Below are 16,229 nucleotides of genomic sequence, written 5' to 3'. Positions count from 1 at the left end.
TTGTAGTAGAGGCTAAAGTCTGGGATTGTGATGCCTCCTGCTTTGGTCTTCTTCTTCAAAATTACTTTGGCTATTCGGGGCCTTTTGTGGTTCCATATGAATTTTAGGATTGCTTGTTCTAGTTTCGAGAAGAATGCTGGTGCAATTTTGATTGGGATTGCATTGAATGTGTAGATAGCTTTGGGTAGTATTGACATTTTGACAATATTTATTCTTCCAATCCATGAGCAGGGAATGTCTTTCCATTTCTTTATATCTTCTTCAATTACCTGCATAAGCTTTCTATAGTTTTCAGCATACAGATCTTTTACATCTTTGGTTAGATTTATTCCTAGGTATTTTATGCTTCTTGGTGCAATTGTGAATGGGATCAGTTTCTTCATTTGTCTTTCTGTTGCTTCATTGTTAGTGTATAAGAATGCAACTGATTTCTGTACATTGATTTTGTATCCTGCAACTTTGCTGAATTCATGTATCAGTTCTAGCAGACTTTTGGTGGAGTCTATCGGATTTTCCATGTATAATATCATGTCATCTGCAAAAAGCGAAAGCTTGACTTCCTCTTTGCCAATTTTGATGCCTTTGATTTCCTTTTGTTGTCTGATTGCTGATGCTAGAACTTCCAGCACTATATTAAAGAGCAGCGGTGACAGTGGGCATCCCTGTCGTGTTCCTGATCTCAGGGAAAAAGCTCTCAGTTTTTCCCCGTTGAGGATGATGTTAGCTGTGGGCTTTTCATAAATGGCCTTTATGATCTTTAAGTATGTTCCTTCTATCCCGACTTTCTCAAGGGTTTTTATTAAGAAAGGGTGCTGGATTTTGTCAAAGGCCTTTTCTGCATCGATTGACAGGATCATATGGTTCTTCTCTTTTTTTTTGTTAATGTGATGTATCACGTTGATCGATTTGCGAATGTTGAACCAGCCCTGCATCCCAGGAATGAATCCCACTTGATCATGGTGAATAATTCTTTTTATATGCTGTTGAATTCGATTTGCTAGTATCTTATTAAGAATTTTTGCATCCATATTCATCAGGGATATTGGCCTGTAGTTCTCTTTTTTTACTGGGTCTCTGTCTGGTTTAGGAATCAAAGTAATACTGGCTTCATAGAATGAGTCTGGAAGTTTTCCTTCCCTTTCTATTTCTTGGAATAGCTTGAGAAGGATAGGTATTATCTCTGCTTTAAATGTCTGGTAGAACTCCCCTGGGAAGCCATCTGGTCCTGGACTCTTATTTGTTGGGAGATTTTTGATAACCGATTCGATTTCTTCGCTGGTTATGGGTCTGTTCAAGCTTTCTATTTCCTCCTGATTGAGTTTTGGAAGAGTGTGGGTGTTTAGAAATTTGTCCGTTTCTTCCAGGTTGTCCAATTTTCTGGCATATAATTTTTCATAGTATTCCCTGATAATTGTTTGTATCTCTGAGGGATTGGTTGTAATCATTCCATTTTCATTCATGATTTTATCTATTTGGGTCATCTCCCTTTTCTTTTTGAGAAGCCTGGCTAGAGGTTTGTCAATTTTGTTTATTTTTTCAAAAAACCAACTCTTGGTTTCGTTGATCTGCTCTACAGTTTTTTTAGATTCTATATTGTTTATTTCTGCTCTGATCTTTATGATTTCTCTTCTTCTGCTGGGTTTAGGCTGCCTTTGCTGTTCTGCTTCTATTTCCTTTAGGTGTGCTGTTAGATTTTGTATTTGGGATTTTTCTTGTTTCTTGAGATAGGCCTGGATTGCAATGTATTTTCCTCTCAGGACTGCCTTCGCTGCATCCCAGAGCGTTTGGATTGTTGTATTTTCATTTTCGTTTGTTTCCATATATGTTTTAATTTCTTCTCTAATTGCCTGGTTGACCCACTCATTCGTTAGTAGGGTGTTCTTTAACCTCCATGCTTTTGGAGGTTTTCCAGACTTTTTCCTGTGGTTGATTTCAAGCTTCATAGCATTCTGGTCTGAAAGTATGCATGGTATAATTTCAATTCTTGTAAACTTATGAAGGGCTGTTTTGTGACCCAGTATATGATCTATCTTGGAGAATGTTCCATGTGCACTCGAGAAGAAAGTATATTCTGTTGCTTTGGGATGCAGAGTTCTAAATATATCTGTCAAGTCCATCTGATCCAATGTATCATTCAGGTCCCTTGTTTCTTTATTGACTGTGTGCCTAGATGATCTATCCATTTCTGTAAGTGGGGTGTTAAAGTCCCCTGCAATGACCACATTCTTATCAATAAGGTTGCTTATGTTTATGAGTAATTGTTTTATATATCTGGGGGCTCGGGTATTTGGCGCATAGACATTTATAATAGTTAGCTCTTCCTGGTGGATAGACCCTGTGATTATTATATAATGCCCTTCTTCATCTCTTGTTACAGCCTTTAATTTAAAGTCTAGTTTGTCTGATATAAGTATGGCTACTCCAGCTTTCTTTTGGCTTCCAGGAGCATGATAAATAGTTCTCCATCCCCTCACTCTCAATCTAAAGGTGTCCTCAGATCTAAAATGAGTCTCTTGTAGACAGCAAATAGATGGGTCTTGTTTTTTTATCCATTCTGATACCCTATGTCTTTTAGTTGGCGCATTTAATCCATTTACATTCAGTGTTATTATAGAAAGATATGGGTTTAGAGTCATTGTGATGTCTGTATGTTTTATGCTTGTAGTGATGTCTCTGGTACTTTGTCTCACAGGATCCCCCTTAGGATCTCTTGTAGGGCTGGTTTCGTGGTGACAAATTCCTTCAGTTTTTGTTTGTTTGGGAAGACCTTTATCTCTCCTTCTATTCTAAATGACAGACTTGCTGGATAAAGGATTCTCGGCTGCATATTTTTTCTGTTTAGCACACTGTAGATATCGTGCCAAGCCTTTCTGGCCTGCCAAGTTTCAAAGGAGAGATCAGTCACGAGTCTTATAGGTCTCCCTTTATATGTGAGGGCACGTTTATCCCTTGCTGCTTTCAGAATTTTCTCTTTATCCTTGTATTTTGCCAGTTTCACTATGATATGTTGTGCAGAAGATCGATTCAAGTTACGTCTGAAGGGAGTTCTCTGTGCCTCTTGGATTTCAATGCCTTTTTCCTTCCCCAGTTCAGGGAAGTTCTCAGCTATAATTTGTTCAAGTACCCCTTCAGCACCCTTCCCTCTCTCTTCCTCCTCTGGGATACCAATTATGCGTATATTATTTTTTTTTAGTGTATCACTTAGTTCTCTAATTTTCCCCTCATACTCCTGGATTTTTTTATCTCTCTTTCTTTCAGCTTCCTCTTTCTCCATAACTTTATCTTCTAGTTCACCTATTCTCTCCTCTGCCTCTTCAAGCCGAGCCATCGTGGATTCCATTTTGTTTTGCAATTCATTTAAAGCGTTTTTCAACTCCTCGTGACTGTTCCTTAGTCCCTCGATCTTTGTGGCAAGAGATTCTCTGCTGTCCTGTATACTGTTTTCAAGCCCTGCGATTAATTTTATGACTATTAATCTAAATTCACTTTCTGTTATATTATTTAAATCCTTTTTGATCAGTTCGTTAGCTGTTGTTATTTCCTGGAGATTCTTCTGAGGGGAATTCTTCCGTTTGGTCATTTTGGAGAGTCCCTGGCGTGGTGAGGACCTGCAGTGCACTTCCCCTGTGCTGTGGTGTATAACTGGAGTTAGTGGGCGGGGCCGCAGTCCGACCCGATGTCTGCCCCCAGCCCACCGCTGGGGCCACAGTCAGACTGGTGTGTGCCTTCTCTTCCCCTCTCCTAGGGGCGGGATTCCCTGTGGGGTGGCGTGTCCCGTCTGGGCTACTTGCACACTGCCAGGCTTGTGTTGCTGGGGATCTGGCGTATTAGCTGGGGTGGGTAGGCAAGGTGCACGGGGGCTGGAGGGGCAGGCTTAGCTCGCTTCTCCTTAGGTGATCCACTTCAGGAGGAGCCCTGTGGCAGCGGGAGGGAGTCAGATCCGCTGCCTGAGGTTTGGCTCCGCAGAAGCACAGAGTTGGGTGTTTGCGCAGAGCGAGCAAGTTCTCTGGCAGGAACTGGTTCCCTTTGGGATTTTGGCTGGGGGATGGGCGGGGGAGATGGCGCTGGCGCCTTTGTTCCCCGCCAAGCTGAGCTCTGTCGTCCGGGGGCTCAACAGCTCTCCCTCCCTTTGTCCTCCAGCCTTCCCGCTTTCCGAGCAGAGCTGTTAACTTATGACCTCCCAGACGCTAAGTCGCGCTTGCTGTCGGAACACAGTCTGTCCGGCCCCTCCGCTTTTGCCAGCCAGACTCGGGGGCTCTGCTTGGCCGGCGAGCCGCCCCTCCGCCCCGGCTCCCTCCCGCCAGTCCGTGGAGCGCGCACCGCCTCGCCGCCCTTCCTACCCTCTTCCGTGGGCCTCTAGTCTGCGCTTGACTCCGGAGACTCCCTTCTGCTAATCCTCTGGCGGTTTTCTGGGTTCTTTAGGCAGGTGTAGGTGGAATCTAAGTGATCGGCAGGACGCGCTGTGAGCCCCGCATCCTCCTACGCCGCCATCTTCCGGCACTCCTCTCCATGCAGGTTTAAATAAGAAGAATTTGATCTCTAAATGATAGCCATTACAATCCTTCCTTGTAAACATTGTTGTTTGAAGAATGAAAATGGGCTCTTAAAATACATTGAAGTCATCAATGTCAACTTCAACTTTTCTGGCTCGGATGTATCTGTATTCAATATTATAAGTTCTACTCTGATTAAACACTCTTGGCATTTTGTATGGGACTTGATAAATATGAGGTTTATAGACTGATTCATTTACTCAATAAATATTTGTGGGCACTTACCATGTATATATATGGTATTGTTCTTGTGGCTGGAGTTAAAGACATGAATAGCACAGTCAAACCTTCTTTCAAGGAGCTCACATTCCAGGGAAAATCTAGACTAGCAAAAAATACAGGTGGGCAAAATCCTAATGATTCTGTCCCACAAAATGAACTAACCATCTGTCTTCAGGAAATGAAGTATTCAGTATGGGAGTCAATAACTCATACATTTACTCATTTAACTGATTCTTGGCATGTAGCTACTAATGTGCAAGGCACTACTGTAGACACTGGATCTTCCCTTAATATTCAGATTCAGGAATCTTGAATGAAGACTAGGGATTTTGTTTTGTTTTGTTTTAGTTTTTATTTAAACAATTTTTTTAATGTTCATTCATATTTTGAGAGACAGAGCATGAGTGGGGGGCGGGCAGAGAGAGAGGGAGACAGAATCCAAAGAAGGCTCCAGGCTCTGAACTGACAGCACAGAGCCCAATGTGGGGCTTGAACTCACAGACTGCGAGATCATGATCTGAGCTGAAATCAGATGCTTAACCGACTGAGCCACCCAGGGGCCCCTAGTTTTTATTTTAATCTCCTGGTGCTCATCATGACAGTGCACTCCTTAATTCCCCACGCACCTTCCCTCTGGTAACCATCAGTTTGTTCTCTGTAGTTAAGAATTTGTTTCTTGGTTTGTTTCTTTTTCCTTTTTCCATTTGGCTTATTGTTTTGTTTCTTAAATTCCACATACGAGTGAAATCATATGGTATTTATCTTTCTCTGACTGACTTATTTCACTTAGCGTTATATTCTGTAGCTCCATCCATGTCACTGCAAATTGGAAGATTTCATTTTTTATGGCAAAGTAATATTACATATTTTGTGTATGTGTGTGTGTGTGTGTGTGTGTGTGTGTGTGTGTGTACCACTTCTTTATCCATTCATTTGGCCAATGGACATTTGGGCTCTTTCTATAATTTGGTTATTGTAAATTATGCTGTAATAAACATAGGGGTGCATGTATCCCTTTGAGTTAGTGTTTTTATATTCTTTAGGTGAGTACCCAGTAATGTGATTCCTGGATTATAGGGTAGTTCTATTTTTAAATATTTGAGGAACTTCCATACTGTTTTTCAGAGAGGCTGCATCAGTTTGCATTCCCATCAACAGTGTGAGAGGATTCCTTTTCTCCACATTCTTGTCAATATCGATTGTTTCTTGTGTTGATTTTAGCCATTCTGACAGGTGTGAGGTGATATCTCATTGTAGTTTTTTTTAAAGGTTATTTATTTATTTTTGAGAAGGGGGAGGGGCAAAGAGAGAATCCCAAGCAAGCTTCACACTCAGTGCAGAGCCTGATGCAGGGCTTGAATTCGTGACCTGTGAGATCATGACCTGAGCTGAAATCAAGAGTCAGACACTTAACCAGTGGAGCCACCCAGGTACCCCTCATTGTAGTTTTGATTTACATTTCCCAAGATTTATTTTTTAAAGTATATTTATTTATTTTGAGAGAAAGAAACAGAGCATGCATGTAAGCAGGGGAGGGGCAGAGAGGAGAGAGAATATCCTAAGCATGCTCCATGCTATCAGCAAGATTGCTTTGGCTATTTGGGGTCTCTTGTGGTTCCATACAAATTTTAAGATTGTTTGTTGTCGTTCTGTGAAAATGTTCCATATGCACTTGAAAATAACGTGTATTATGCTCTTCTAGGATGGAATGTATATGCTGCTGTTTTAAGATGGAATGTTCTAAATATATTTGTTAAATCCATCTGGTCCAGTGTGTCTTTCAAAGCCATTGTTTCCTTGTTGATTTTCTGTTTAGATGATATGTCCATTGATGTAAATGGGATGTTAATTAGTCCCCTACTATTATTGTATTATTGATTAGTTCCTTTATATTTGTTATTAACTGTTCTGTGTATTTGGGTGCTCTCATGTTAGGTCTATAATATGTTACATGTTTGTGTATAATAATATTACAATTGTATCTTTTGTTGTATTGTCCCCTTTATTATTAAAAATAGTGTCCTTGTTTGTCTCTCATTACAGTCTTTGTCTTTTTTAATGTTTATTCATTTTTGAGAGAAAGAGAGAGAGAGAGAGAGCAAGTTGGGGAGGAGCAGAGAGAGAGGAAGACACAGAATCTGAAGCAGACTCCAGGCTCGGAGCTGTCAGCACAGAGCCTGATGTGGGGCTCAAACTCACGAACCATGAGATCATGACCTGAGCCAAAGTCAGACACTTAACCAACTGAGCCACCCAGGTGCTCCACAGTCTTTGAATTAATGTCTGTTTTGTCTTATATAAGTATTGCTCTGGCTTTCTTTTGACACTAATTTGCATGATAGAAGTTCCTGATAAAGGAACCCTCGCTTTCAATCTACAGATGTCTTTAGTTCTAAAATGAGTCTCTGATAGGCAACATGAGTTGCCTATCAAAACATGAGTTTTGTTTTGCCTTTTTTTTTTCATCCTGTCACCTTATGTCTTTTGATTGGAGCATTTAGTCCACTTATATTTAATGTTATTATTGATAGCTATGTATTTATTGCCATTTTATTATTTGTTTTGTGGTTTCTGAAGATTTTCTCTGATCCTTTCTTCTCTTTCACTTTCATTGCTTTCTGGTTTTCTTTAGTGATAAATTTGGATTTTTTTCTCTTTATTCTTTGTATATTTATTAGTGGTTTTTAATATATGGTTACCATTAGGTTTGTATACAACATCTTCTGCATATAGCAGTCTATATTAAGTCGTTTAAGTTTGAACCCATTCTTTACTCCTCTCCTCCTCATGTTTTATGTATATGGTGTCATATTTTGCATCATTTCATTTTGTGAGTTCCTTGACTGACTTTTTACAGAAATATTCATTTTTACTGCTTGTGTGTTTCCTACCTTCATTCTGTCACTTTTGGTCTTTCCTTTCCACTCAAAGAATCCCCTTTAAAATTTCTTGCAGGGCTGGTTTAGTGTTCATGAACTCCTTTAGTTTTTGTTTTTCTGGGAAACTATCTCCCCTTATATTCTGAATGATAGCTTTGCTGGATAGAGTATCCTTGGCTGCAGGTTTTTCCAATTCAGCATTTTGTATATATCATGCCACTACTTTCTGGCTTGGAAAGTTTCTGCTGAGAAATCCACTGATAGCCTTATGGAGTTCCTTTGTACATAAATCTCTTCTTTGTTCTTGCTTCTTTTAATATTTTTTCTTTATCACTATCTTTTGTTATTTTCATTATAATATGTCTTGATGTAGATCTACTTTTGTTGATTTTGTTGGGGGTTCTCTGTGCTTCTTGGATCTGGATATCTGTTTCCTTCTCCAGATTAGTGAATGGTTAGCTATTACTTCTTCAAATAAGTTCTCTGCCCCCCTTTTCTCTCCTTTTTCTGAGACTCCTATAATATGAATGTTTTACATTTGATAGGGTCACTGAGTTCTCTAAATCTATTCTCATTTTGCATAATTTTTTTCTCTCTTTTGTTCAGCTTGATTACTTTCCATTACTTTGCTTCTGTGTCATTAATTTCTTCCTCTTCTTCTTCCAGCCTGCTGTTCATTCCATCAAGTGTGTTTCTCAGTTTGTCATCGAACACTTTATCTCTCTGCTATGTTATTTCTTGTCTTTGTGCTAATGGTCTCACTAATGTCCTCCACTCTTCTCAAGTCCAGTGAGTATCCTTATCACTATTGCTTTAAATTCTCCATCAAGCATGTTATTTATATCTGTATTGCTCAGAAATCCACGTGTAGCTTTGTCCTATTCTTTAATTTGGGACAAATTCTTCTGTCTTCTCATTTTGTCTAAGTCTTTCTAACTGTTTCTCTGTGTTAGGAAAGTCACCTACCTCTCCTGTTCTTGAGCGTAATGGCTTTGTGAATAAGAGGTCCTGTAATGCCTTGTATTGTAGTGTCCCCTATTCCTCAGGGCCTGACACTTCTGGGAGTGTCTCCAATGTGTGCTGTGTGTGCTTTGCTTTTGTGTCCTGGCTGCTTTATCCTTTTGACCAGTCATATGCAGAGGCTCTCTTTGCCTGTTTTGGGCAGTGTTTAATATCTTGCCTGAGTGTGGCATTCTGGTCTGCTTCTGAAATGAGACCTGTCACTACTGCCACTGGAACTGAGTCCTCACAAAACTCATGGGTCAGGAGATGCAATGTTCATAGGGTTTGAGCCAGCCTTTTGGAGAAGGGGGTCCACCATGCTGAGACTGAGGCAAGTGTGACTGTGAAGGGCAGTTATACTGGAGCACAGAGGGGCAGGGCTTGGTATAAGCAATTTAGGTAGTGAGTGTAGGCCCTCTGCTGGTTCCCACAGGTGGCCCTGCTTATATTGAGGGGCAGGGGAGAGAAATTGTGCCTGCTAGTTCCTTTGTTCCCTGAGGGGTTTCTCTGTGCAAACTGCTTCTCTGGGACATGCTCTGAGATGAGCAACTAACCTCCCCACTCTGTACCCCAGGCTGTCTTCAGATAGCTGTTTACAAGTTGTATATCCATGGGCTGTGTGCCCTGCCTTCTCTTCAAAAGCATCTCCAATGTCCCCTGGGTTCTCCCAGAACCAAGCATGCTGACATTTAAAACTCCAGGCTTTAAGTCTTACTGGTTGCAAGAACTCATGAAATTTGGGCCCCTCACTTTCCAAGTCAATTGCTATGAGGATTCATTTTCTCTATGCACTCCCCTGTGTGCTAGTCTGTTTCTGGCTCTTCTCCATGACCACAGCTCCCTCCCCTCTGCTGCAGCCTTGATCCATTTCTCTTCCAAGCTGTGTTTCTGCACTTCCTACCTTCTTCAATGTGGCCTCTTCTCTACCCTTTAGTTATGGAGTTTGTTCTGCCAGTCTTCAGATGGACTTTTGGGGTATCTAAGGTTATATGAAAGTTATCTAGTTGTATTTGTGAGACTAGGTAAGCCTATGGTCCTCCTAGTTTGCCACCATCTTCCCTCTATCACTAGGAATGTGTTTTTATAAGTACCTTGGATAAGTTTACAATTAGAAAATATTTTGAGGGGCGCCTGTGTGGCTCAGTTGATTAAGTACCTGACCCTAGATTTAGGCTCAGGTCATGATCTCATATTTTGTGGAATCAAGTCCTGTGTTGGGCTTTGCACTGACAGTGCATAGCCTTCCTGGGATTCTCTCTCTCCCTCTGTCTCTGCCTTCCCTCCCCCCACCCCCAACTCTCAAATTAAAAAGAGAAAGAAAGAAAGAAAGAAAGAAAGAAAGAAAGAAAGAAAGAAAACATTTTGAAATGACCACTTTAATCAACTTCTTTTGAATGTAAAGTATCTTAGCTGGGTTTCCAACAAGAGGTATGTGGCTAAAAATTCATAGTGGGAAGCAAAAGCAAGCACACTATGATGATGCCTTCTATTATGTATGGTTGATTGATAGAAGACTATTGTAATCTTAATCAGACAAACTGATGACCAGAATGGTTTTTCAGCGGAATATTGAAGAGCCTGGCTTATTTTTTTGCTGGCATGAAAATCCAACCTACCTAAAAGGAAACTGTGCTGGAATGCCTTGGTTAGAGCTGAAGCTTTTTTCAAAAAAAGCAACTGTACTTAAATAAGAACTTACTTGAAATTATAGAATTACTCACCACAACCTTGGAAGACTTTGGCCTGGAATATTTTGGGGGCCTGATTTTAATGTGGCTACTGGACCATTTTTAATATTTAATTGAAAAAAAAATTGTGCAATTTAGTAGGAGAAACTGGAGTAGGATTTGAGAGGGTAGACAGCAGGCTGAAGATGCTACAGCTTTGGGAAACAAGGGAGCTCCCCCCTGTGATAATATATAAATGACACATTGGTTCCCTCCTATAGCTTCTATATGGCTTCTTTTGCCTCACCACTCAGAGAAAAATATGAAGAATTTAGAGGAAGGGATGGGGCGAGGAGCACAGAAATAGCAATCTCAATCTGTGACTAGTACATTTACAATTTTTCTTAGGATTTTGCCTGTTGCCTAATATGACAGGAAGGTCACTTGACAGAGTCACTTTGAGAAGTAAGACGGATGATACTGTGAACAACTAACGGTGTTAATCAACCACAGTTATAGGGTTGCCTATGAATAGGTACTTCAGTGATACTCATTTATTCATTCATTATTTCACCTGTTGCTCATTAGTCAGTCAACATATGTTAAATGTGCTAGACAATGGGGGCATGCTAGTGTACAAGGTAGACATCATCTTTGACCTCTTAAAATTATATTCTTCTAAGGCAGAAGGAAATAGAAGAAGATGAATGAAAAGGTTATTCAGCTGGATGATAATTTACTGCTATCGTCTGCGTTCTGAACATTAATCATTTTTTTTCTGCAGTGCTTTTAGCAAATCAAAAATGGCATCCGGTTCCTCTCTTGGTAAATGAGAAAAGGAATCTAAGGTGCTTGCCTTAGGTGTTTGCTGATACTCAAGAACCTCTTCTATGAATATAGCTAGAATATAAGATCCATGAGGATATGAGATACATGAGGACAAGGACTTTATTTTGTTGACTACTTTTGCCCAGTTTGAAAAGTGTCTACCATGTGGCAACACTTGATAAATTCTTGTTGAATGACAGTGCAGAGCTTGATAAAGTTAAGAATTAAGGTAAGTTTCTTGTTACAGAAGCAAGTGAAATGAGGAGAGGAATAATGGTGTTAACATTTAGATCCTAACTTGTTAGAGCTTGATAGTGTCAGATCTTTATAAAAATATTTTTTATAAAAACTATTTTTGGAAAAATAACATCATAAACAATGAATGCTTGGCTCTTATGATACACTTATCATCTTAAAACAAATAAATTATAGCCCCCCCAAAACCAATTCTAGCCATGATGAAGAACTTTTATGAATTCCTATTTTGAAGGAGGTCAAGCAAGTTACACAAATTTTTTCTGGCAGCAGGATAGTTTACAGGATTCAAATTATCTGATAGTAGAGTCTTTACTTAAAAAGTTCTATTAAAAAATTCTAAAAGGGAGACAACTTTTAGAAGTTTTATAGAGTTACACCAGAGTGAGCTCTGAGCTTCCCTGGATAAAATTCCTTACATACTTTCCTCTCTAGATGCAGAATAGATGGCTAGGGGAAATGACTATATTCAATGGATTTTGTTTATCAGAGACCATAGATTGTAGTTTATGGGTCTTTTCATAGAAGTTGTCAATGTTCTGTGTATAACATTGTTACAGCAGTTTCCTGAACAGTTCTTTACAATTAAGTTGTCTTGATCTCTGAGGGACTGCAGTTGGAAGAGCAGAGAAGGTAATTTGGCTTTCGATCACCAGTTTTCCAAATGGATAATTCTTAGAATGGGATTGTCAATGATTCTGGTTGACTTCAGTTAATATTAGATTCTTCATTAGGGTTGACAGGATCTGCTTTGGGAACAGGGTAAGAAAGTCTATGGGGAGACAATCTGAATAAAAAAGGAATCCAATATTCTCTGTTTGGCATATGGATGGTTTCCAAAACCTATCCCTTTTATGCCTTATCCCTGTTAAAAGATTATAGTTAATAAGCACTAATAAGAAGATGAGCAGTTTAAAAGGGTAGAAATTGATATCAGCAAAAAATTTACCAAAATATACCAAAATGATAAAATAGTAAAATAATTGTTGTTGATTGAGTGAAAAAGACCAATATAATAAATATGATCAGCTTCGAAATCATGAGAAAGAATAAAATGATTAGCCCAAGCAGGTAGGGGCAAGTTTCCTGGGGCTAAGGTGGCTGCTTAACAGGTCTCTAGAGTCTAGGTTTGCCTGTCAGGGATCAGCATAGACATTAACAACTATAATAAAGTTTGGGCTAATGAGCAAACAGCGGCTTTAGTTGCTTTCCTTAGAGCTTTAAGCCTTAAGAACCAATGCTTAGCTCAGCAGTGTCAATATGCCTTTTAAAAAGTAGCCATTTGCACAAGTTGAATCTGACATTTTATATGTTTTATAGCAGACCATAAATACTTTTAACTTTATAAATAATAAAACTATGAATGGGATAAATACTCAATAGCATTATTAATGGATTTTCAACCTAGGGACCATGAGTGACAACTTGCCTATAAAGCAGTTATATATAGTTTTTGTTTAGTTTAAACTGTGGTTCTGGGGCGCCTGGGTGGCGCAGTCGGTTAAGCGTCGACTTCAGCCAGGTCACGATCTCGCGGTCCGTGAGTTCGAGCCCCGCGTCAGGCTCTGGGCTGATGGCTCGGAGCCTGGAGCCTGCTTCCGATTCTGTGTCTCCCTCTCTCTCTGCCCCTCCCCTGTTCATGCTCTGTCTCTCTCTGTCCCAAAAATAAATAAAAAACGTTGAAAAAAAAATTAAAAAAAAAAATAAACTGTGGTTCTATTTGTTTACACATTAAATTTGCCAACCTCAAAATTATAACATTTTGATTATTTCTTCTTAATTTATGAAAAAAATTGCTGAGCTTACATTTAAGTCAACATTACCTGGAATCAGTAGAATGGGAATTGCATTTCTTCATTCCTCTTTGGGAATATTTGCCACCTGGCACTGATATAATGAATTCATATACAATTCATAGATTGGGGATTGGACGAATTTATGAAGCCCTTTATTCAATACTCTATGAAAAAACTGAGGTCTGACAAGGTGAGTAGGCAACAATAATTTGATTACATGTTTCCTTTTGTCTTTTAGCTATAATGGGTTGTGAGAGGGAGATAAGAACTTTAACAACAACTCCTTGAGTTTTTTTAATATCCAAGAAAGATCTTCATCGTATTTCTGATAATGAGAATAAGAGGCTCTATTCATAAATGAGATTTTAACCAAATGTATTCTAAAATATTTTCTGTTTATACTGTATGAGCTAAAAGGCAATGAAAAATACCAAGGGAAGATTGTAAATTATTTAAACTTTTTAAAATGTAGAATAAAATCTATGATATAACCTTTCCTGTATATTTACATTATTTTCTCAACTTTCCATAACTCCAAAAATCCAAATATCGTTTATATTTTACAAGTATTTCTTATGTTACATTTTATGAATATTTGAATTTTTTGGTTTGATACCTGCTCATTTCAGATACTGTACATTTTTTTGGAAGGTACTTTAAACACTCAAAATTTTTTTCACTGTGCCTAAAATTAAAAAAAATTGTACATATAAAATTATAAACATGTAAGTATATATACATTATATATACATATTATTTTTTATTCTTTATATATAGCACAGTTGAATTATTTTCAGTATATTTGTTTGAATTACTTTTTATATATTTTATATAAATATATATAAATATTTTAATAAATATATAAATAAGATATAAATATTATATATAATAAATTTTATTATTGTATAATACTATATATTATTTAATATTAACAATAATTATATATTATTTATATGTTATATATAATAAATATATAAATAATATATAAATAATATATATAATATGTAAATATTTTATATATATATATTTTAACAGCTGTATTATTTGGATCAACTTCCATCTAATCAGAAATGAATGTATACATTAGTCAATTTGGATCAATTTCCTTTGGGCTGTGGTGGGCGCTATATAGGACTGCATGATTTCTGTTTGCTTTTAAGAATAGTAGTAGTAACATTGCTGCTGGTAGTAGAAGCTTGTGTGCTTTGCTAATCTATAGATAAAACTAATAAGACTTTTGTATGAATGAAAGTAATTAATATACAGTACTCTGTGTGAATTGAGTCTGTGTATTTTGTAATAATCACAGACTCAGAGAAATTATCAATAGGACATGACAGATTATCTTTATTTTTACATGGTGAATCTTAGATTTAGACCATCTTGACATGTCTTAAATGTGAATTCAACAACCTGCTCATACAAACTCTTAGATGTGATTTGAATTAAGAAAAACATGCCATGTATATATATATGTATATGTAAAACATTAGCATAGAATGGTTTCTTGCTCTTTTTTCAAAAAGTTTATTTATTTATTTTGAGAGAGAGAGAGAGAGAAGAGACTGTGTGCACATGCTGGGGATGGGCAGAGATCCCAAACAAGCTCTGCGCTGTTAGCATAGAGCCTGATAAGGGCCTTGATCTCACAAACCTGTGAGATTATGACCTGAACTGAAATCAAGAGTTGGACACTTAACAGATTGAGCCACCCAGGCACCCCTGGTTTCTCACTCTTCAATGAATATTTTAGCAAGGTCTGTATACTTGTGCACAAGAAAAATTGCATATGTATGTAAAAAAAGTATATAATACATAATATTTATATAAATATAATTTAAAAATAACATATTAATGCACAATTTCCAGACACATACATAATATGATTTTCTTTTAAAATTTCATTGGTTTTAATGAATAAATAGAAACACAGTTGTGTATTCAATACTTAAAAGTTGATTTTTTTATTTCAGTGTGACCTGAAGCCATTGCCTTGTGTATTTTAAACATTTCAATTTGAAGTGGATTATGGGAGACAACTGGGAGCATCCAGACTCAAGAGCTGTGTGGAGGGATCTTTGCTGTGATCCCTCTGACAACACAGGTAATCACTCATAAAGAAAACCACCTCACAAATAGAACTCATCTTTTGGCCTCAGTTGGATAGCTGAAGTAAAAATCTTTGTCTGGTACCACTGTAAATGTTCCAACAATATGCCCAAAATAAATCATTTAATTGAACATGACTTTTACTCTTTATGTTTTACTATATGATACTTTTTAATGAATGGCAAGAGAAAATAATTGTTGGGGTGTTTCTTCCCTATCAACTCAGGCTTCCTGGCAAGTTTTCTGTTCCCTGAAATAGATCTTTGGAAAATAAGAAGAAAGAATGCACTGTTTCTGTGAAAATGCCAGTGATACGTTGCATAGTGCTGAGACCTGATGTAGAAAAATGAGCTTCTACAAATTTTGCCCTAGGGACATGTCAGTACTGTGCAAATGCATGGAGGTGAATATTATAACTTGTACTCAATATTACACTTTAACATATTATCTAAATCCTAAATATGGCAATTTTCTTGGTAGGGATGGTATGCAGGTTGTCTGTCAGAATAAATGCTCACTTAACCTGAAAGACCTTGAACAATACTGCTTTAGAGGACTGGAGTAAGTCCAGTAGGTATTATATGATTATGTTATTGGGCACTTGTAGGATTCAGGAATATCATGTATGTTAAAGATATATCTAGACTTCTTTCTTCAGCTGCCAAAACTTTAACTGACTTTCTGAGGAGCCAGTTTATTTATGGTGGCAATAATAGTTGAGTTTTGAGGCTATTAATTTAAAGATAGAGTATTTCTTTTGACATCAGCCTTTGAATTGGGGAGGCCAGAAAGAAAAACAGGATAATAGCACTAAACAGTAGCCATGCATAATTATTGGGCAAAGATTCTTTTTTTTTTTTTTTTTTTTTTTAAATTTTTTTTAATGTTTATTTATTTTTGAGACAGAGAGAGACAGAG

The 16,229-nt window shown here is 37.8% G+C and overlaps 1 protein-coding gene across 5 annotated transcripts in view; it reads left to right on the top strand.

Moving 5' to 3' along the window:
• The window catches only part of CB1H4orf33 (chromosome B1 C4orf33 homolog), a 126,707-nt gene extending 111,274 nt beyond the window's left edge, over positions 1-15,433 (top strand). For 4 of the 5 annotated variants that reach the window (XM_042935498.1, XM_042935495.1, XM_042935500.1 and 1 more), the window contains exons 9-11: positions 11,108-11,380; positions 13,325-13,392; positions 15,176-15,433. The gene's annotated coding sequence lies outside the window, so the exon portion shown is untranslated. Of the gene's footprint in view, positions 1-11,107; positions 11,381-13,242; positions 13,274-13,324; positions 13,393-15,175 lie in introns of those variants that run through there. The other variant, XM_042935497.1, reaches the window with a different exon arrangement.
• The last annotated feature ends 796 nt before the right edge of the window (positions 15,434-16,229 follow it).

The sequence above is a fragment of the Panthera leo genome, chromosome B1 (genome assembly GCF_018350215.1).
Source record: "Panthera leo isolate Ple1 chromosome B1, P.leo_Ple1_pat1.1, whole genome shotgun sequence".
NCBI lineage: Eukaryota > Metazoa > Chordata > Mammalia > Carnivora > Felidae > Panthera > Panthera leo.
Note: the sequence above shows the minus strand (reverse complement) of the source record. Positions and strands in the feature narration are given on the sequence as shown.